Source organism: Pipistrellus hanaki (genome assembly GCF_964339955.1).
Source record: "Pipistrellus hanaki genome assembly, chromosome: 17".
NCBI lineage: Eukaryota > Metazoa > Chordata > Mammalia > Chiroptera > Vespertilionidae > Pipistrellus > Pipistrellus hanaki.
Window position 1 is genome coordinate 46,082,270 of NC_140519.1, and position 23,668 is coordinate 46,105,937.

Consider the following 23,668-nt stretch of genomic DNA (forward strand, 5'->3'; position numbering starts at 1 on the left):
TCTGACCCACATCAAATACATCCAGGCCTCAGCTGTGTTTCAGCTCCAGACGCAGAGAAGCAGCAACACCAGCCAAGCCCCTCAGTCAATGACATCAGGACCAAGTGCCTGGACTAATGACCCCCGCAGACCGATCAGTGGAGACCAAGACCTCGAAGTCCTGCCACCTGGAAAGCTGATGAAGATCCTCCTCTGGACGTCCCCTGGCACCCCCACCCATAAGAGCCCTAGGGCCTCAGGGAAGAGCCACTCTCCCTCTCCCTCTCCTCTTCCCCCAGGGGCAGCCCCTTCACCTTTCTCTCCAAAACTCCAAGGCCCTTCCTTTGCCTTTGTTACCTGTTCCCTGGGCCCTTTTCTACCACGGCTCACTTCTACCTCGGTGACTTCCTAAATAAACTTTCTCTTATAGTCTGAGTCTGGGCTCTGAATTCTTTCTTGGCCTTAATTCAAGCAGAGATGGTAGAACCAAGATCCACTCTGATTCCTCTGGTCCAACATTCTGGTGCCAGTATCGCCAACATTTCCACAACACAAGCACCAGAGCACTTACCATCTGCATCCTCCCGTGGCAACGAGTGATGGCATTTCTCTGATTAACTGTTGGCATCTTGAACTATTTTATGTTAACATGTGTAGTTCATGTTCCTGAAACTAGAATGTGTGTTCTTCGGAAGCAGGCAAACTGCAAGGCTTAACACATCTTCTACACCATTTTCCACAGAATGCTGTTTCTGTGATTATTAACCAGCAAACAGAAGTTTCTTCAAAGCTATTTCAAAAACTTCTAGCCCACCCCATCAGGATATTACTTAATGTATGGATGTATAATGCTACTTATTTAAGATTAGTGATACAGAACATAAAAAAATAAAAATAAAAAAAAAAACAAAAAACCTACACTTATCAAATATGACAAAGAAAGGTCTGGCTGATTTTCACTAACAGGAGTTCTTAATTTGGGATCCAGGAAGAGAATTCAGTGCCTGTGAATCTGGATGGGAAACTCTCACTAACCCCTTGGTGGAAGTTAGCTATTCCTTCAAGCAAGATTACAGGCAACAAACCAAAGAGGTATTAGAAATATCTATGAATTTGTCATCCATAGAAATCAGGGTAATTTCAAATTACATTACAACTACTGCAAACTCATCTCTATTTAAAAGTACAGTATTTAGCAGAATTGTCGCCTAAGCTTATTTTCTAATGTCAGAAGCATAGATATTAATCTACAAAAATTTTCAATATTTGTTAACTATTTCAATATTTTCTGGTTCCTTTTTAATCTATGTATTTTACTTCATAAAACAACTGTCAGAATCACTATTCTGAGGAGGGATGCACAGGGCCCACTGATGACCATGGAGTGATGGTTCCAGAAACCAGGAGGGCTCCTGCAGTGTGGCCCACGGCACAGGTGAGGCTCCAGCCCGCAGGCCGCCGGGGCTGCCACGGGGCCTGAGAAAAGGGAGGCACCTTCTGAAAGGAAGTTTCCCTACCTATGACAGGAGGAGCACCAGGAGAGACTTACGCTGGACACTTCACTAGAAAAATTACACTTTCAAATACCCATTGACTTGTTAGAATTAAATCAATTAATTACAGGACTACAAATGTTTGAGTACTCAGGACTCATTTTAAAAAGGACCAAAACCAATAAGTGGTAGAATTCCCATTAAGAAGTATGTAAAAGTGTCCTCCCTTCTTCCAAATAAATTCATAAATGAGTAAATAAACATACTAGAATTATGGCGTAGACCTTTTCTGATCAACCATACTAGTGATAGCTGAAATGACTTAAAAGGGAATTTACAAAACGCATACCTCTACTATGAAAAGAGAGCTGTAAAAAAAAGTTCTAATTAAATTTACATTTCCCCACTACTTCCTAGACTAAACCAGAAACTAAACACTGTAGGGTACTATTTCCTAAAGACATTTTTAGCAGTTCAATATACTGTATGTACAGAACATTTCCTTAAATTATGTTTAGCCACTGTAGTTTTTAATTTAAATCATGATGCTTGTTTGCATTTGAATAATAATTTCCCCCCAAAGACATATTTACCTTCAGCCAGTGCTGGTGATTCTGCCCTCGTCCCTCTACCTGTTTAAAGAAAGAAAAAAGGAAGAAAGTCTAAAACATTACTATACTTTAAAACCTCTTTATTTTATTAAAACAATGAAATTCATGAATGCAACTACATATTACATGTATATGCTGTGTGTGTGTGTGTGTATGTGTGTGTATGTGCACGCGTGTGTCTCTCCTTGGATTTACAGAGGACCTACTAAGAGTAAGGCATTATATTACACTCTGGAAAACACCAATAGTTCTTAAAACACTATAGTGGTCACCCTCAAGACACTCAAAGACTAATAAGTGTACTAAGAAAAGTTCACTGTTCTCATTATAGCTTATGAAACAAGGTAACAAGGGAAAAATTAGTAATTCTTTTTTATTCTTGTAACAGGGGCTTAAAATTATTAAAAGAGGTATCCTATATAATAAAGAGCTAATATGCTAATTAGACCGAACAGCAGAACGACCTTCCAGACTAAGCTGGGGCTGCGAGGGCCAACCCCCTTGCACAAATTTGGTGCATCGTGCCTCTAGCATTTCTATATTCTATCACAGTTTAAGTTCCTTCAGTTTCAAGGCACTAATAAAATATCAGGTTTATTACAGGTGTGAAGACTGTATTCCATGACAATAATCTATTATTTGCCAGAGGCAAACCTCTGCAAACTAATGACCCCCGAATGCTGACATGCCCGGCTCAGTCCAGGTTCTCCCCTCTCCCTGTGATCTCATTTCATTCCATGGCTTTACGTACCATAAATACAGTATATCTCAAACGTATTTATTCCATCTCAACATTTCTCTAACGCCATACTCTGATACCACTGCCTGCTCAGTACATCCACTGAGATTTCTAATAGACACCTCCAACTTAACATGTCCAAAGCTGAACTCACCTTCCCCTCTCAAACCTATGGCTGCCGACTCCCCATCTCAGCTGATGGACCTCTAGCCTTCCAGCTGCTCAGGTAAAATCCTTGGCTTCCTCTACAACTTCTCTTTCTCACACATCCCATATTCCATCAAACCCTCAATATCTGGAACCTAAATGCCTATTATCCCATCTCCTATTAACTCAAAGTTGCATTAGCAGCATTAGACTATTCTGTGTTCAAGAGCCTCTGGAATGGACTGCAAAGTGACCGCATAGGGGGTCGGCAGAAATCAGGCTGCGAGTGCCAACTAAGGCAAACAAACATGTATGCGTAATCTAAGGGTGCCACTGCTACTAACATGCCCTGCTGCTGCGTATACTTGTAAACAGATTTTAAATGTTATTAACTGATTAAGGGAATTCTCTAAATACTCAGGAAGCCAAAAGAGTGTCAGAGAGCTACATTTGGTTAATGAACCATCACCAGTTTACGACTTCTGCTCTAGAACTTTGCGTTGTCTATAATTTATATTTAATCATGCTAATTTTTTACTTTTCTCTACTAGTTAGGAGATGAATTGGAGCTGTTTATGTTCAAGACTTAAACACTCTGGTTTTCCTCAAAAGCTCCTCTTGGATCAACATTACTACAAATGGAATGAATAAACACTTCTTGCTTTTTCTGCCAAAGGAAAACTTCCTTCCCTAAGGCTGACTGCAGCCACCCAGAAATAAACACAAGTGGCTTGGCTGGCCACCTCCTTACTCTCATAAACCAGAGGGGGAAACTGGTGCCGCTTGCATAAAACCATAGAGGAAAAATCCTATTTATCCTGTCTAATTCTTAATAAATCAAGAAGTAATAAGACACTATAATTGTTATCATCCTTCTTAATCAAATGTCAGGGCATAAATAGTGATTATTAGATAGCATGTAAATTAGATAATCCAGGCATTTAAAATAAAATTCACAAATTCGGAGGTTCTTAAAAATTCTTTTGTCTCCAGCAAAACATAACAGTTATGACTTTAGAACATTCTGTCACACGTGGACAGCTCTGCAGTATTTCAAATGATGATATAGAGAGCCAGCTGGTTATGCAGCTTCTTTGGTGTATGATAAAATCTAACTCAATTCCATTTGTTTAAGTTCCCCTTGACATATGCAAAGCAATCTGAAAAACCATCTTAGAAACAGAATAAAGCACTTGAATTAAAGAGCCTTTTGACTGTGTTTCCAGATCAGACATTATAAAAGTGCATTTTTATATAGTAATTCCAACAAGTACAGTATCTGAGCTTCAGTTTTAGACCTTGAAAAGGTTATTCTATATCCATTTGAGTAAAGAAAACATACAAGTTTATGAAAAATTGAAAACAAAAGCCGAAACTGGTTTGGCTCAATGGATAGAGCGTCGGCTTGGGGACTGAAGGGTCCCGGGTTCGATTCCAGTCAAGGGCATGTACCTTGGTTGTGGGCATATCCCCAGTAGGGGGTGTGCAAGAGGCAGCTGATCTATGATTCTCTCTCATCAATGTTTCTAACTATCTCTCTCCCTTCCTCTCTGTACAAAATCAACAAAATATATTTAAAAATATATTAAATAAAAAAGAGCAAATGAGAAGGATCAGTCCTACTCACCAATAATTAAAATTGTGTGGAATTGGTTATATATATAGTAAGGGGATGAGAACAGAGAAATCAGAATAGGTCCAACTGTGTATAAGTGTAAAAAAAGTATAACCACCAAATATCAATATTTACAGAAAGTCTATTGTGTATATAATAACAAAGTAGGTACCTAGGAGATGCAGTGATGAAAAGAGCGCGCTCTCTAAAAACATGTAGCCTTACTGTGGCAATTAACATGCTCAAGGTAAAAAAGAAGTAGTTCTCAAAACTAAATTGCAAAATATAGAAAATAGAGGCATTATCTGAAGCATTATGTGAAATTTTAAAAGAAAAGACAAGACCAATCATTAAAATTTTAAATACAGAAAGTCCAAAATGTTTCAATAGTTCATGTAAATGTAGATAAAATCACATCTAGAGAGGAAAAGATTATCGTGATAATTTGTGAGAAAGCAAAACAGTAAGTATACACGGAAAATCTGACATTGTTTCTGGAATGAGAGAGACCTGGGTTGAGTTTCCACTTTCTATCGGGTCTAGTAATAATTAATGTCGTTTCAAAACATTCGTTTAAAATCTTGCTTGGCGTTGACTTGTATTGACATAACCTTCAAACACGTGGTATCTACAGAACGTGTGAAGTGCAATTAACAAGTTTTGCTTGAAAAAGTTTGTGTTTGGTTTGGTTTTTGTTGCAGAACTAGGGCTAAGAAGATGGCGGATGAAGAGCATATTCGGCACTGCATGCTTTACGAGTTCCAATTAGGAAGAAAAGCAAGTGAGGCTGCAAAAAACATCTGTAGTGCTCTTGGTCAAGATGCAGTTAGCGCCAGAAAATGCCAGCGTTGGTTTGAGAAATTTCGCGAGGGAAATTTTTCGTTAGATGACAAGAGTGGTCGAGGCCGTGTGTCCAATTTTGATCAAGAAGCTCTTCAAGCTCTTTTGGTGCAAAATCCTCAAATTACCCAACAAGAGCTTGCGACAACTTTAAATTGTTCACAAAAAACAATTTCCAATCAATTGCGTGCACTTGGCAAAGTCCAAAAGTTTGGAAAATGGGTTCCTCATGAGTTGACCGACAACAACCGTAATCAAAGAGTCACAATTTGCAGTTCGCTCCTCTCTCGTCAAAACCGTTTGCCGTTTTTAGAGCAAATTGTTACCGGAGATGAACGATGGGTGCTGTATGTTAATTTGAAAAGGCGGCCTCAATGGTTGGACAAAAATGAGGCTCCGCAGCCCACGCCAAAACCTGACTTGCATGTGAAAAAAGTGATGTTGTGTGTTTGGTGGAATTTTAAAGGAATTCTTCATTATGAACTTTTACCATCTAACCAAACCATTACAAGTGCAGTGTATAGTGCCCAATTGGAAAGGTTAGCCCAAGCTTTAAGAGAAAAAGAACCCGCGCTGATTAATCGGAAGGGCGTAATTCTTCACCACGATAACGCACGACCGCATACTGCAAGAATCACTGCTGAAAAACTGCGCCAGTTGGAATGGGAAGTTCTCCCTCAACCTGCATATTCTCCTGATATTGCCCCTTCCGATGACCATTTGTTTCGTTCTTTGCAAAACTTTCTTCTTGGAAAAAAATTTAATAATGACGAATGCCTCAAAAATGCATTGACCGAATTTTTTGCATCAAAATCACAAGAATTTTACAACAGAGGGATTAAAATGCTTCCTGAGCGTTGGGCACAAGTAGTAGAAAACAACGGCAACTATATTGTTGATTAAATTTTGTTGTATTGTTTAAATAAATTAGATTTTAAAAAGAATTAGAAAACGACATTAATTATTACTAGACCTAATAAGTTCTCTGAGCTTCTGTTGTAAACGGAGATGTCCACTTATTTAAAGTATGTTACCTAAGCACCGTTTCTTTGCTTGAGCTTACATGGACAGTATGGAAATGGCAGGCTGCGGGGCAGGGTCACTGCTCCTGTAATACTGCTCTGTTCTGACCCTGCCTAGGCCTGGACAGGACACTGCAGCGCCCCTCAGCGAGGAAGACACAGAGAGGCGCGCCTGGTGCAGAGCCCCATTCCTGAGCCCTGGATGGAACCGCCCAGGGTGCTCTGAACCACCACCCTCTTTGGCTGCTCCCCTGTTCTCTGTCCGCCAACAGGAGGAGAAGCAAGGCTGACAGAAAGATGTTCCTTCAGAAGGAAGCAGGAGAAGCACCTCGAATCACGCTGAGTGGGGAACCTTCCCAATAAACACATTGTGGCTGGGTAAATAAACAAATAAAATGTATCCGTTAAATAAAAAAAACCAACCGTTCTTACAATGTGTTCTCTCGGCAGTGATGCCTTCCTTTTGTTTGATATATTCCACACTGCTCCAAGAACAGGGATGGAAAGATCCTCCTCTGGGGCCTACCTTTGCGTTAGACCTCTAATTCCTATGCTTCCTCACTGAACACCAACACAGAAGTTAAACTGCTTCTCGTGATTTCTGAAAATCCTTCACATTTCAAATCAAAAGCGAAATCTAGCTACACTAAAACTACCATTTCTTACATCCTTGATAGTATCCTGTAGTCATACTGAATCCATTAATCATTCAGTATTTTTAAGGAATATATTTAGAGGAAGCAAAGCACATGTTAAGGAGAGTCAGACATATTTAAAACAATAGGAAACACTTGCTATAAGGAGGGAAGAGGGCTATTAATATTGTGACTACCTACTGTGTATCACACATTTTACTATGGACCATAGTTTTTCATAAACACAAAACAGGGATTACCCTATTTATAAAAAGTAAATGAGGAAAATCAACGTCAAAAATGACATTACTTGCCCTCATCAGTGCTAATAGGGGTTGGTCTGACTCAAGCTCAGGTCTGGTCCCAAAGTTGTTGATACTTTATTCATAACAAAATGCCTCAATGGACACATTTTTCTTATAAAAATTCATTTTCATTGATATTTTTCTCATTAGAAAAACAATTGTAACCATTATCCTGAACAAGCAGAACCTGTGGGGTGTAGCCATAAAGCAACTTTTTGTCCTTCACTGTGCTTTAAAGTTATCCTGTGGCGCCGGTAATGTCCCTGAACTTTCATTTAGGCAAGACTAGGACACTGGCCATTTAAGTTATAAAAGTGGCTTGAGTCTAGACGTGAAGAGATCCCGTTTAGTATAACCATCTGAAGTTTTCCTCAGGTCCCAGCTGCTCCCGTCCCAGCGCAGGCCGTGGCAGGGCCAGTCCAGGAACAAGGAGGGCCTCATCTCCTCTCCCACCTCAGGTGTCACTAGAGGGCACAGGCGCTCTCTGGCTAGGCTCCAGTGTTTAAAGCTGATCTGCCAGGGAATGCTTTCAGGATTCCTTGCAGGCTCTCACCACTCCGCCCTGGGGATGGATCTTTTACTACAATTCCTTCCTGGCCCTGGGCATCTCTCACTGCAACAATTCCCGGGATGTAGAAAGACACATCTCCTCTGGGAATCCAGTCATTTATTTCTCTAGAGCCACCATCCCACCATCCCATCCCTATTCCCATCCCACCCTGATCTTGAGTGCCTCCCCTCATCTGGTCTATGGGAAACATGTACTCTGGCCCCAAAGAACACCCGGAGGATGGGCAGTGCCCCACACAGTAACCAGCCAGCCTCTCTTACACCCAGGCCCGAGGGAGACAGACACCCACCCAATGCCCCCCAAGCTCTCTAAGTCATCACCATAAAGCCCCTCACTTCTGGGGGAGCACTCAAATGGGAGGGAAGGGGATTAGGGGAAACACCAACAACTTGGTTTAAAAACTCTTCCAATTTACAACAAATCACTTCAAAAACTCTTGTAATTTCCAACTTCCTGAATCTTTTTATATCAACAGATGGGTGTTAGAAGTCACAAGATCCATTTTCTGCTTCTTTCTTTTGCAAGACTTGCAAGGTATTCTTACAACTCACTACAGAAATGTGCTTCTACTGACTTAGGACCAAACTCAGAATAAGAGTGTTTCATTTTTAACATCATATTACATAATATACTACTTAACATTTTTCTAAATTTTCCACAAAAAGCAGAAGAAAAATCCATAACCCTACCACACAGTTAGCTACCATTAACATGATTTACTGCTTTCCTTTCTGTAAAGAGTTCTTTGTCATCTGAAAATTTCTTAGTTCAAGTTTTAATTTTTTAAATCTTGTACAAAAAACCTCATTTATATAATTTCATTGGGCAATCAGCTTCCCACACAATGTAAGCATGCCTTTTCCAACACCAAATTTCCACTAAACCAAAGAGGATGACTTTCTAAAACCTGCCTCATTGTATCATTCCCCAAACTCACAGCCTTTAATGCCTCCCAATGCCAGAGATTAAACTCCAATCTTTTTAAATTAAGTATAACCTATAATAATAAAATCGTATATGCTAATTAGACTGGACAGCCGCATGATCTTCTGGACAAAGCGTGGGCTATGCAGGCCGAGCCCCTTGCACAAATTTCGTGCGTCGGGCCCCTAGTCTACAAATAAGACCTCTTACACCTATTGCATCTCTAAATGTGATTTTAAAGCTTATTCATCATGTAAAAATCAGACTATAAGAAAAAGTGAATGTCAGGGGAGTTCCTGGTTTTGACATGCTCTCAGAGAAGCATTTCAAAGTTTGGTCCCAGCCCCATGATGGCCACTGAGCGTATCTCAGGAGCAGTCTTCAATAGGGTTACAAGGCTGAACTCACAAAGCGCAAAAGAGCAAAGGTCATCCTCCTTATGGACAGGGTAACATCCAGCTCCTGTGGGATCAGTCCCGTGTGGCTGCAAATGAAACCCTATCACCACACACACTATCTACTGGCTCCACACTCACACAACTGCCAAATGTTAATCTAATACTCAAGAGCAGATTTATGGAAACTTTCAATGTTTAAAAGTGGATTTAGGGATTAATTTTGTTAAAGTTTCACACATAATTTGCCATCTAGTCGCAAAGCACACATTTAAAAATTTGTTTTAAAGTTATCTTTCAGCAGAGGAAGTGAGAACTAAATTCCATTTAACATGCTAGCAACGAAAAAGAGTTCACAGTTCTTACCCAAAGAATTTTGCTCCTCTCACAAGTTTATGTCAGTAAAAATTCACAGGATTACAGAAGTGCCTAAAGAAAGCAAATAACCAGTTCTCTCTTAAAGTTGACAATAAACGTATTCACTCAAAAAGAACACAAGAACAATGAGCGTGGGCAAATACTGACGTGTCTTTATGTGTAACTGTGAGGAGATGTATGCGCTCATACAACATTCATGTGTGCTCAGAGAAGCTAGAAAGATGTCCCGCAAAATAGTGACTACTTAGATGGTGATTTTTGCTTTTACTTTTTCTACTGTTTCAATTTTTTATAAATATGAGGACATATTCTTAAAAGAAGAATGCTATTTGTGTTATAAAATCTACAGTGACAAAGACATGTGGGACTGGCAGAAGGACAGACATGTAAGCCAATGAAACAGAAATGAAAGCCCCGAAATAAACACGGATCTCTACAGTCAACTGATGACTAACAAAGCTACCAAGACAATTCAATGAATGGTGCTGAGACAACTGGATATCCACATACGGAAAGATGAACTTAGAAATTTACCTTGTGCTATATAGAGTTTAAAAAAATAAATCATACATGTAAACGTCAGAGCTACAACTACAAAACTATTAAAAGAACACATGAGAGTAAATTTCATGAGCTTGGGTTAGGCAAAGATTTCTTAAACACAGCACCAAAAGCATGATCCTTTAAAAACAGAAGGAAGAAAGGAAGAGAGGGAGAGAGCGATGAGAGGGAGGGAAGGAGGGAGGGAAGAAGAAGAGGGAGGACTGGATTCCACCAAAATTCAAAATCCTTGCACCTCAAACAATACCATTAAGAAAATAAAAAGAGCCCTGGTCATTGTGATTCAATGATTAAACCATCAGCCCACACATCCAAAGGGTCATGGGTTCAATTTCTGGTCAAGGGCACATACCTGGGTTGCAGTTCGATCCCCAGCTGAATCAAGATGTATGTGGGAGTTAACTTGGATCTCTCTCTCTCTCTCCCTCTCTCTCTCTCTCTCTCTCTCTCTCTCTCTCTCTCTCTCTCTCTCCTCCCCACCTTCCAATCAATGCAAAAAGAATATCCTGGGTGAGGATTAACAAAAACAAGCCAACAAAAAGTTGTTTATACAGAAAGAACATGGAATATTATCTAAAACTAAGTCCTAAAAGATATATATTTAATAAACTAATAAACTATGAAGCAGGGGTCAGTGACACATACCAGAGACAGAACCCTGGCCAGTTGTCACCATGACATATACCATAATGGAACTCTGGCACACCCATTTCAAAACATGCCAACCCCAGGCTACATAGTTTGACTACTGCTTCAACATGCTGTTCTATAAATAAAAAGGAAAATCTCAAGTAAGTTCCAGTTATCAAAGACTATTTCCAAAATGCTGCAGTCCTTGATTCTGAGGCATCTACCTACCTTTACCCACTAGCAATTCAGAACTGGCACCATCACAGCTAGATTACTTTACATTTCCAAGTCTGTAAATTCATGTTCACTTTAGCTCAATCAATGGGAAAAGAAGCTGACTTCTCTGTACTTTTTAAAACAACTTAGCAAATATTTTTATGTAACACCAGAACACATTAAATATTCAAGTCAATACAGGTTCAAATGTAACAATCTTCAGCAAGTAAAGTTAGCTTTCAAAATAATAATATCAGATGCTTATTTACAGAAAATAATTGAAAGGGAGGAATTAAATGGCACTAATCCTATCCTATCCTAGTAAAAGGTTAATATGCAAATCAACTAAACAGTGGAATGACCGGTCACTATGATGCGTTCTGACCACCAGGGGGGCAGACGCTCAACAAAGGAGCTACTCCCACAGGGGAAGCGCTGCTCAGCCAGAAGCTGGGCTCATGGCTAATGAGCGCAGCGGCAGCAGCAGTAAAGATGTCCAACTGTGGGGAATGGGCCTAAGCCAGCAGTCTGACATCCCCGAGGGCTCCTGGAGTGTGAGAGGGCACAGGCCAGGCTGAGAGACACCCCTCTCCACAGAGTGCATGAATTTTGTGCTCTAGTTGATAAAATAAAGCCTTACCCTTTAAAGCGTGGACACATATACATATATACACACACGTGTGTAAGAACACATGCACACATAAACTCACACACATGCACACATGTGGAAAACTGCAAATTTAAAACTCTCCCAGCTAACTATGCCAGCCTCTCTTACTCCCCAGGTCTCTACTGTCCCAAGATCTAAAGGAAAAGCCTAACCTTAAAAATGCTGGGCTTGCCAAAACCGGTTTGGCTCAATGGATAGAGCGTCGGCTTAGGGACTGAAAGGTCCCAGGTTCGATTCCGGTCAAGGGCATGTACCTTGGTTGCAGACATATCCCCAGTAGGGGGTGTGCAAGAGGCGGCTGATCGATGACTCCCTCTCATCGATGTTTCTAACTCTCTATCTCTCTCCCTTCCTCTCTGGACAAAATCAATAAAATATATTTTAAAAAAAAAATGCTGGGCTTAATTAACATTGTTTTGTATGTTAGAATGTGCCAGAATTTTAAGTAGAGAACTTTAGGTAGATTGATATAAACAAAAGCAAAGTAATCTCATACCTTGCAACCCAACCCAAAGTGGTTTTCTCATATTTCACTTTAATTTAATGTTCCTGAAATTCTTAAAAGGTCAATATAATTTTTTTTTTCTCAAATCAAAAGGTGTCTAGCCGAAACCTGTTTGGCTCAGTGGTAGAGCGTCGGTCTGCGGACTGAAGGGTCCAGGTTTGATTCCGGTCAGGGGCATGTACATTGGTTCCGGGCACATCCCCAGTAGAGGGTGTGCAAGAGGCAGCTGGTCGACGTTTCTAGCTCTCTATCTCTCTCCCTTCCTCTCTGTAAAAAATCAATAAAATATATTAAAAAAAAAAAAAAAAAGGTGTCTAAAGATGTTGGTCATTGCTTTTTGAGTAAATGTTATTATCACTTGCCTTAGAGAAAAATCTCAAAATTCCAACAAGATCACTACATATAGGTTTGCTCTCCTCCTCCGCCCCAACAGACCAAGGAAATGAATAGCAATCAGACTGTGTACTGCATTCTTACTACGTGCCAGGTACTTTTTTTGACTCAGATTTATTGAGGTATAATTTACCTCTGTTGGGAAGGAACTGCCCAGAGGTCTCTCTTTTCTGAATGTGCTGCAAGCTGAGCGTGCCGACTCTCCTTTGCTCTGGACTACATTCTCAAGGATATCTATTTAGCTAACAGCCTTGAAAGGCACAGTGTCTCCCTCTGGAGCAAAGGACAGGCATGCCTACTGTGTGGTATGATAACACACTACACTATAAGACATCCTTGAGCAAAGGACAGGCCCACTACAGCTCATTACAAAAGATTTGGGCTCCCTAAACTCGGCGCTTCTCTCCAATAACAGAGTCCTCTATGCAAGCCTAAACTCAGGGTCAGGAAACCAGCACAAATGCTGACACTCTGGCTACTACTCTTACTGAGAGGAATAAATCATCCTTCATCTCTTCCACGGGTGTCTCGTGTCTTCACCAATACCCATTAAAATGTGGCCGGGTAACTTACTAGCTTGTAAGCAGAGAAAGATCGCAGACGGTCATGGTTCTGGACAGTGTGGGCAACAAGAACAGGACGTGGACAGAGCCATGGCTTTCCAGCAAGGAGGGGAGAGGCCCAAGGCAGACTCTGCAACAGGAGACAGCTGGGATCAGAGAGCGTCCTACTGGGGGTGGGAGGAGGCGCCCCACTGTCCTACCAGTTCATGAACAGGGAGTGGAATTAATGTTTAGAAACTAAGCATTGAGAAGTGGGACTGAAACCAGCCACTCAAGTGCTCCTTCTCCCCGGACTGGCAGAGGGAAGGCCATACATACCCCTCTGAGGCTATTCAGAGAACCTTAGAGAGGGACTCAAAAGTTTTAGGGCTCACCCTAGCCAGTTTGGCTGAGTGGATAGAGCGTCAGCCTGCAGACTGAAGGGTCCCAGGTTCAATTCTGGCCAAGGGCACATGCCTGGGTTTCAGGCTCCATCCAGTAGGGGGCATGCAGGAGGCAGTGGATCAATGATTCCCATCAATGATGTTTTTATCTCTCTATCCCTTTCCCTTCCTCTCTAAAACCAATCAAAATATTTTTTTTTAGCCGGGACCGGTTTGGCTCAGTGGATAGAGCGTCGGCCTGCGGACTGAAAGGTCCGGGTTCGATTCCGGGCAAGGGCATGTACTTTGGCTGCGGGCACATCCCCAGTGGGGGGTGTGCAGGAGGCGGCTGATCGATGATTCTCTCTCATTGATGTTTCTAACTCTCTATCCCTCTCTCTTCCTCTCTGTGAAAAATCAATAAAATATATTTTAAATATATATATATATATTTTTTTAAAAGTTTTAGGGCTCTCTTGGATATAGGAATCCAGGTGATCGCCACCCTATCTGCCCCCATGGAGGGAGAGGACATCCAGTCTCAGCGAATATGATTTGGGCAGGATTTATAGCAGAAAAGGGAGATTAATGTGGCCCATGGGTGCGGCTCTTTGGGGCAATTCAATGTCCTCTCGTTGCCTCTACATCCTAATGCGTAATAGGAATCAGTGTTACATGTTGTACTTCCTCCTCCTGCAGGTTCCCGGGGATTCTCCCAATCAGGAAGGGCTGCAGGTAAAGTGTTAGTACCCCTGAGCTTACAACCCTAAGGACCATTTTGGGTTACAAGTCTCCGTGATTTGTGTCTTTACTGATCAGAGCCTCTGACAAAGGAAGGAAGTGTCCTGGCAGTGGCCCTGAGTTCTGGTCTCTGCCTCCCTGACACAGCCACCAGGCATATCCCTGGTGTAAGGCCGCTATTAGCTGGCTCCTGGGCTCCTGGGGAAATGGAATGCCTGACTCACAGAAGCCTTGTGAGTCTCCAGAGGGATATTTCCACTTTGGGGTAGGTCAACTCATTCTCAGTGACTAATAATGTGGAGTGTTGAGCAAAATGCATGTTTGTGAATACGACTGGCTTTGCCTTCGCCCCAGCAGCATCTCAACTGCACATGAAAAAGCAGAAGCAAGTCCTCTGAGGAAATGTATCCCCTACTCTACCACCAGAAGCAGAGTTGCTGGCTCAATGGAGCCAACATCCAGTAAACCATAAGATCTTATAGATTTGACATCATCCCTCCATTGTCAATACTCAAGTACTGAACACTATCAATTCTTTCCTGGATGTGGAGAACAGACAGACTCTTAACTTGCCTACCTGTAAGTCTATCTTCACCCTCAATCCATTCTCCAAAAGCTGAGAGAACAATCTTTTGAAAAGATTGTATTTCTTTTTATCCCCCTTAAAAATCCTATAATGGTTTTCCCACAGAGTTCAGTCACACTGACCTGAACTTGTTAACATGACTCAAGCAGCCACCCCTATGGTTGGCTTACTGTCTACGTCTTTCCCATACCACATTACTGCCATACAGAACCAGAAACCGTTTCTAAAATGTACGTGACCGCTCTTCCAGACTTTTGCCTCTCCCTCTTCCTGCACTCATGCCTTCTCCCCTTTGCCTGGCTGGCTACTGGCTCAATCTCAGCTTAGACGGCATTACACACACCATGGGCTTTTATTCTGACTCAGAAGATTAGGTATCTGTGGAAGACACACCGGCACTGAATTCACAGGATCTAGTTCTCTGTCTTCTGTTCCAGCAGTCGTCAGCCAGTGGTCCATGAGGTACGAAAGGTTGGTGATGGCTGTCCTATTCTACTGTAAGAAGGGACCACTAGTATTTAATTCACTCTTTTATAAGCCTGCTTATATGCTCAATAACTGTTTGGGTGATTAATGGCAATCACATACCGAGTACTGTGCCAGATGTAAAAAAACAAAACAAAACAAAACAAAACAAAAAAAACACAGTAGATGATCAAAAACAAACAAAAAGTTGATCATTTGACTTATGGTGCATTAGGTTAGTAAAGTGTATTCTGCACTCCCTGTTACACTGCACTGAAATACAGAATTTCACAAGTGTTGTGAGGCACATAACAGACATTACTATTCCCCTCTCACAGATAATCTGAGAATCAGACAAGAGCAAGCCATACGTACTACAATTTCACAACGAGCAGAATCTCTCACCAAGAGTACGAGTCAACAAACTACAAAGTGCACTTCAGGACCCTATAAATCTCAGATTTCACTTATATTTATGCTTTCAATTCACTGTTACCCTAAGAACAGAGAAATGACATAAATAATCCCCAAATAACATCTGCGAAGTCATAATTTTTTTCGTAGCAAATGTTTTCTGAAATTATCTGACCTAAATTAGTATTCAGGTTAATTTGGGTGATCTGAGAACATGCCGATTCACGACTGGGAGAATATTCTAGGCAGAGTGAGTGTCTGCATTAGTCTACATTTAATACGCACCAGCCACATGGCACCAGCTAGAACACACCAAGAGGAGAGGATGTTTGTGGCAGAAAATGACTACAGGGTTAAAAGCTTCAGTGTTGCACACAATGGTACCACTGAACATTACCTTTTCAAAATAAATTAAATAACTACAAAAATATATCTTCACATTAAGTATTCCATTTCAACAAAACCACCCAATATCTTTGAAAACAGCCATTCTCACCCAAGGTACCACCATCAGGATGTATGATGCAGCATAAGAAATGTACATATTTAAAGAATCGAAATTCTAAGAAGGGTTTCCTTGTTTACAAAGTTTTACAAATGTCACTCATTTGCATTCCAATATGTTTGCATGAGTGGGGGTAAGGGGTGAAGCTATAGTTAGTGAGCAGGAAATTATAAGCTTTATATGCTCCCGAGAGTAGGGAACAAGCGAACATTATCCATCCTGTGTTCCAGCTGAAAAAGCTTTGAGATTTGCTGTTTTAAGTATGCCTTCTAAATATATATCAAATGTAGGACCTCAAATTAGCAGTTTGAAACAGAATTTTAGTAAAGACTACAAGTCATAGAGCTCTGGGCTTAAATGACAGCCTTCCTCATCCTACGTGGGAGTGTGCTTGGACAAGTCACCTCAGCTGTCTCAGTCCTTCTTTCCTGATGCTAATGAGGAATTAACAGGAATTAATCTACATCTTGCAGGGTTGTCATGTGTTCGCTATTACAGCACAATGATTAAGAGCCAAGACCCAGCTCTATCAAGACCCAGCTGTGTCATTTTAGTTTAACCTGCTTCCATCTCTGTGAGCTGGGAATACCGTTACCTTCCTGACAAGGTTACTATCAAGATTAACCATCTAAGAACACTTCCTGGCAAGTAGTAAACACTGTATAATTGTTAGTTACTATTAATGTCATTGTCGTCATCACCACCACTGAAATGGTAAGTAACCATTGCCACACGATTACATTACGCCTACCATTTCTGCACTGTGAAATATGCCTTGAAAATTAATCTAATTTAGTGAACGGATCATAATATAGAACCAACACACACATCCAATAATTTTTATTCTGACTTTTAGAAACTTGTATTGCACAAGAAATTATCTGAATTAACTATTGTTCAGGAATGCTGACAAGATCCACATATCCACTACCTATTCTAATGAACAAATCCATTCAATGTACTAGCACATAACCCAAAATGACATGTTTACTGTCCTTTCTCCCCCAATCTCAAAGCATTTAAACAATCAGATACAGCAACCCACAAAATATACAAGCCAACTGAGAAAACTGCAGCTGAGAGCAATCAACATCTTCCCCAAAAACTTTTAACACATAATTACAAAATGATATTATAGTGGAAAACTCTCTGACCTTGCCATTCATTCCATTATTCAAAATATTTATTAAGTATCCACTGTGTAAATAGGCAGGTATTGTGCTAAACTCTGGTGTAGCAACCGAAAAGGAGACAAAAAATAATAGTGGGCATAATATAACTAATGTTAACATTTACCAATATTATCACTTTGTTTTCCTTAAACAGTGAAAGGGTACGTTATAGACTCTAGCAGTTGAGTGCATCAATGCTTAATGAATTAAGTAACCTCATATACAGTACGTGGCAGCCCGATATTTTCCCCAAGGAGACTTGGAGTAAAATGAAATAAATATAGCTCTAGACTCCCCAGTCAATTACTTACTAAGTAAAGGTAAGTGACTATTTCTAATGTGAGCCGAATCATCCTCAAGAGTGACACTATTTAACATACAAGCTCATCATTATGTACTGAAAATGTCAAAAAAAACAAAAAAACAAAGTAACAACAACAAAAAAAGTACTATAATCTCACTTACGAAAGTCCACCAGACAGTTTTAGTTAACTGCAACATTTTACAAAACGGACTGTCAAATACGCTCCAATTCTATCAAGTTGTGCTAGACACCAACTTCGCCGTTATTGTTATTCAATACAATTAAAGACCTAAGAGGATCGGGTCTTTTCCTTGAGGTACTACATTAATCTAAAGTAATTTGCAATCTAAGTCCCCAAACCCCCAAGTGACTGAGATTCCTTTCGCTGTACACCACACTCCTCTGGAATGCCAGGCTGCCAAGCCCGCAGGGCTGCAGGAACACAACGTGGACTGCCACACATTTGCCACGTGAGGGTTAAGGACTAAAAAGACAGCAAACTCAGTGCATTCACGGGAGGAGGGAAACACGTGTAAACAAATCCCCAAAACCCGTCTTATCCAGAATGGCACTTTTCGGGCCCACAAGAATGCTAGCAATCCGTCTGCGCTCCCTCCGCACGCCAGGGGGAAACTCAGTAACTGCTGTGGATGGAATGAGAGAAAGTCTCACCCAACCGTCTGCACAGGTAAGGCTGCCAGTCAGGGGCAGAGAGAGGAGGAATGTGGAGTGAGCAGCAGCAAGGGGGACAATCTGCCAGATTTTCACAATCAGAGAAAATCCACCATAGACATTCCTCTGGGAAGGAGAGAGAGAGAGAGAGAGAGAGAGAGAGAGAGAGAGAGAGAGAGAGAGAGAGAGAGAGATTGATTTGGTAGGGCCCAGAACCACATAAGGAACACACACACACACACACACACACACACACACACACACAGCAGTTGCCACTTCCACCGCCGCCTGACAGTCGTGGACCTGGGTGATCACAGGGGGGAAAACTGTGTTTTGAAAACACACCAAGGCCACAGCCTGGGACTGAGGATCGGGACTTGAAATGCTGGGGATTCGGAGGCCCACGCAGGGCAGGAGGCGCACAGGTGGAGAGAGGGGGTGGCCAGCAGGCACCAACTCGGACGCGGTGACCAGGCGGGGAGGCTGGGTGCTGGGTGCCGGGTGGGGCGTGGCGGAGTCCGCGGGCGAAGGGGGTGTGGACCGGGGCCGGGCTCGGGGGGAGAGGGAGGGAGGACCAGCGGCCGCGAGGAGGACGGAGAGGTGGGGGCCGGGAGGCCGGGGGGCTGGGGGGCCGGGGGCCAGACCTCGGGGGCGGGCGGAGGGGGCGGCGGGCACGCGCGGGGGCACGAGGGGAAGGACGGGGCGGAAGCGGGGAGGACCCGAATGAATGGGTGCGGGGGGCGCCGGGCGGGCGGGGCGTCGGCGGGGGTGCAGCCGCAGCGCCGGGGGTGGGCGCCGAGGCGGGCCCACCACGCGGGGGGACCGGGGGGACCGGGAGCCCCGCGCCGCCGCACCCGCCTCCCGGCCAACACGGGGTGGAGGCGCAGGCCGGCCGGGCGCGAGGGGCGCGGGGAAGCGTCCACAGGAACCACTCACCCCGCCGGCGCTCGAGCCTCCGGCGCTCAGCCCCGCTCCTCCGCCCTCCGCGGGCGGGCTCGGCGGCGCTAGGGGGAGCCGCGGGCCCGGCGCGGGGCGGCGGCGGCGGCCGGACCGGAAGCCCCTCCGCACCTGCCCCTGTGGCGGAGCCGCGACGAGCCAGGCGGCGGCGGCAGCGGCGGCGGCGGCGACGGCGGCGGCTCCGAGCGGGGAGGGCAAGTGACCCGGATGTACAGGGTAACGGCGAGGAGGGGGAGGGGGCAATGCCAGGAAGTGAGGGCGCCGCGGACCTGTCCGGCCGTGCGCATGCGCCGCGAGCCCGCCCCGTAAGGTAAGCCCTGCCCCGCCCCCGCCCCTGCGGAGGGGGCGGGGCCAGGCCGGAGACAGGTGGTCGGGCGGGCGGCGCGATGCGGAGAGGAAGGGGGCGGGGCCGCCGGCCCCGCGCCCCCGCCGCCCTCCTTAAAGGAGCAGCACCTCCGCGCGGAGATAGCATCTGGGTGGGTCTGAGTCTTGCAAAGCCTTTTGGTTTTGCAGAAGGGAAACTGAGGTGCTGAGGGGACGGGTGACCTGCCTCTCAGGTCCGCGAGCTCAGAAATGACAGGCACTGGACCTCGGGACTCGCAGACCAGGATTCTGAGTGCTGAGCCCAACCGAAGTTGTCACAGCCGAACCCCCTCACCCACCGCCCCAATCTCCACCCCCAAGTCTGGAATGGCTGGGGTGCTGGGCATGCCTTCCCCCCGCCTCCGCCAGGTGCTGAGCTTTGCTCCCTCTCCGGGGACGCGGCAGATGCGCTTGGCAGGCTCCCCGCGCGGAGAGGTGCACCGTTATCCCTGCGATGCTATCTGGAGGCGCCCTGGGGAGGTGTTAAATGATCGCTCTGAGAACAGAAATCAGGCGCCACTGGAGACTTGCACCGCGCCACGCATAGCTCTTTCAGATAAATGAGGCTTCACCCTGGAGTCAGCTCTGTGCAAAAATGCCAGATAGGGAACTTGGATGTGGCAGAGGGCGCAGCAGCCTCTCCCGTTTCCCCTAATTCCCCTTTCACTCTTAGAACAGAAATGTTCCCTCTTTGCATACAAAACCAGAACATCCCATTTAGCTAGCTCATCCTTAACGCTGTTCTGCAACACTCAGATATCTTCGTCATTAACGCTAAAGTGTAAGTGATTACAGTGTTACCTCTCCTGGGGAGTATTTTCAGTTGATTGCTGGACAGATCACTACTATGGAGATAAATGTTTCTGAACATTTGGGGGTTGAGAGCTTTACTGAAAATCCCCTGAAAGCATAGTCTTTTCTCCCCAGGAAAATGCACACATGCAAACGAATTTGCATATAATTTCAGAGGACTTAGGCATCCAGAAGGCCTATCTATGAAACCCTGATTATGAATTCTTATTTCAATCAAATAGGATCCCATGAACTATCTGGGCCTTCCCATATGTGGCCAAGAAAACACTCCTCACCCCATATACCAAAGGGCAGCTTTTTACCTTATTTATCCGTTTGTCTTCCTATTGAGTTACATGGAGACCAAATGGTATTGGCCATAACCCACAGAAATGTGTTGAAAGCACACACTGAAGTCAAGAGTCCTAGGCTGCAGATTTGTATCCTAATATTTTAGGATATCATTTTAGGATGATCTGGGGGGCTCTATACTATAATCCAATGGTCTGCAAACTGCGGCTCTCAAGCCACATGCAGCTCTTTGGTCCCTTGATTGTGGCTCTTCCACGAAATACCACTGCCTGGGCGAATCTATTTTGCAGAAGTGGCGTTAGAAGAAGTTTAAGTGTAAAAAATTTGGCTCTCCAAAGAAATTTCAATTGTTGTACTGTTGATATTTGGCTCTGTTGACCAATGGGTTTGCCGACCACTGTTATAATCTTCATCGATTTCCATTAAACTGAGGGAGCTGGTATTTATATTGCAAACATTAGTGCTAATGGAACAGTATTTTTTAAAAAAAATACACTTCACAATCTAAGGACTTTGGTCCAATTTGCCCGACACAATGAAACTCTTAAATAACCCTAGTTCAGCCCTGGCCACTTTGGCTCAGTAGATACAGCATTACCTGAGGACTGACGGGTCCTAGGTTCAATTCCAATCAAGGGCACATGCTGGGGTTGTGGGTTCAATCCCCAGGAGGGGGCGTGCAGGAGGCAGCCAATCAATGATTCTCTCTCATCATTGGTGTTTCTATCTCTCCCTCTCCCTTCTTCTCCGAAATCAATAAAAAATATATATTTTTTAAAAATAATAACCCTGGTTCATAAAGACCACTGTCCTCAATTTGAACCAGAGGACGAGTTCACATACCCGCCCAGTCCCGTGAGCTCTGAGTAACCAACACCGCTAGCCCAACCTCCCACAAGAAAGAAATGTCTTCCATTGTATCCTCAACACATGGATACGCAGTTTTCGCTCAGATGCCTACAATCAGAGGGAGCTCGGTATTGCAACTGTCGGCCTCCTTTCACTGTTAGGAACCTCTTCTTTTACACGGAGAAGATGGAGAAGACAGAGAAGACGTTGGATGCCCAACAATTGTCACTCATTGGTCCGAATTTTATCTCTGGGGAGCAGTAGACTTGATGCCAGGCTTTGGGGAACTTAACAGTCCAGCAAAGAAAAACAGTCCACTGAGGAATGATAACAGTAAAGGAAACTGAGTCCTATGAGGAGTCCCTTTCAAAGGCACTTCTCTCCCTATCAGCCCTAGCCCCATGCCCGTGCAGGAACCCATGAGTAAGTTCTGCCCATCATGTCACATGTCCTAAAAGAGGCACAGAAAACAAGACCCTAAGAGAAATGCTGAATGTCTTCTTCCTCCATCCTTTCTTCACCATTCTGCATGAATGTAGTCACATTCCAGCTGAGGTCAAAGCTTTCAACGTTATGGGTTGAAAAAAAAAGACAAGCAGAAAAACGCAAAAAAAAAAAAGGGGTGTTTGCTAAGACCACGAGGCCCTCGGTGATGATTTAGTCCCTGCAGCTTGCTGGCATCTTTTTGAGCCCTTACAATGAACCAGGCACTAGACTGAGCCCTCAGCTCATATTTCCTCTTTTGCTCTTTACAGCCGCCCTATATGGTCCTGTTATCGTGTCCATTTCATAAATGAGGAAACCCAGGCTCGGTATGAGACAACCAGAATTCAATCCCAATCTAGCTCCACAGTTTGACTGTTTCTCCACTCACTTGACTCTACCTGCTTTTGTAAATCTCAGAAGATCCCGATGCTTTCTTTAAATGCTGCTTGACTTGAAACTTTCATTTACTACGAAAACCAACTTTGAAACATTATAAAGAACCAGTTATTTCACTCAGTCATTGATTTGTTCAATCAACACACATGGGTACTCCTTTGCTACAGTGTCCTAGGTACCAGGCTGGGGGTCTAGGATGGAGGGGCAGTAAGACACGTGGTCCCTGCCCTGAAGGGGCTCAGAATTTGGTGAGAGGAAGAGCTATAACCTCACAATTACAACACAGCATGACTCGTTGCAACTTAGGAGGGTGAAGGGGCCCACGCTCTCTGGGACACCTGTGGAGATCTCAGAGAGGATGAGCTTGGTTTTGGAGAGATGAGGGAAGGGCTGAGAAGAACAGGCACCAGGGCAGAGGAAGGGGAGTTCCTGGCGTGCCGGGGGCAAGACCAGGGCAGTGAGATTGTAAAGGACCTCCTCTTACACCACGCAAAGGAGTCTGAACTTGCCTCCTGATGGCAACAAGTAAGTAGAAGCTTCCGAGCAAGGTGACATGATCAGATGGGTTTTTATATCAAGATCACTCTGACCACAGTGTCCAATTTGGACTCTGGTGGGAGAGAGAATGGAAGCCGGCAGCGAAGGTGTTGTGGAGCCTAGGAGAGAGAGAGAGCAAGAGCCTGGAAATTGGCCGTGGAGAAGAATGGGCCCCAGAACTAAGACACTTAGCGATGTAGCATCGGTAAAGAGTCTCTGACTTGCTGAATCTGGGGGAGGGAGCAGCAGGAGCTGTGGGGCATGGCCCAAAGGGTCCCCAATCAGCAGCCTCACAGCTCTCATTCCTTCTCATCCAGCCTTTCCGCCCATGGTTTCCACTGGAATCCTCAGGTCTGTGCAACTCTTGTTTCTCAAGACTCTTCCCTATTTCTACAGCCACATTTATCATTCTAATGGCTGCAGAACATTGCATCATGTTGAAACAGCTCCGTTTCCTTCCGTTGCCGAAGGTCCACGCCCGACATGCCTGGTTTCCCCTGAACTTACTCAGCTCTGGGCGTTTTGCAATGAATGAGCTGAGCTGGGGGGGGGGGGGGGGAGAG

General features: G+C 44.0%; 1 protein-coding gene across 1 annotated transcript in view; it reads right to left on the reverse strand.

Moving 5' to 3' along the window:
• Nucleotides 1-23,668, reverse strand: part of CYRIB (CYFIP related Rac1 interactor B) — a 103,703-nt gene that overhangs the window by 38,454 nt on the left and 41,581 nt on the right. The window contains exon 3 of the mRNA XM_084864731.1: nucleotides 2,066-2,104. The gene's annotated coding sequence lies outside the window, so the exon portion shown is untranslated. The remainder of the gene's footprint in view (nucleotides 1-2,065; nucleotides 2,105-23,668) is intronic.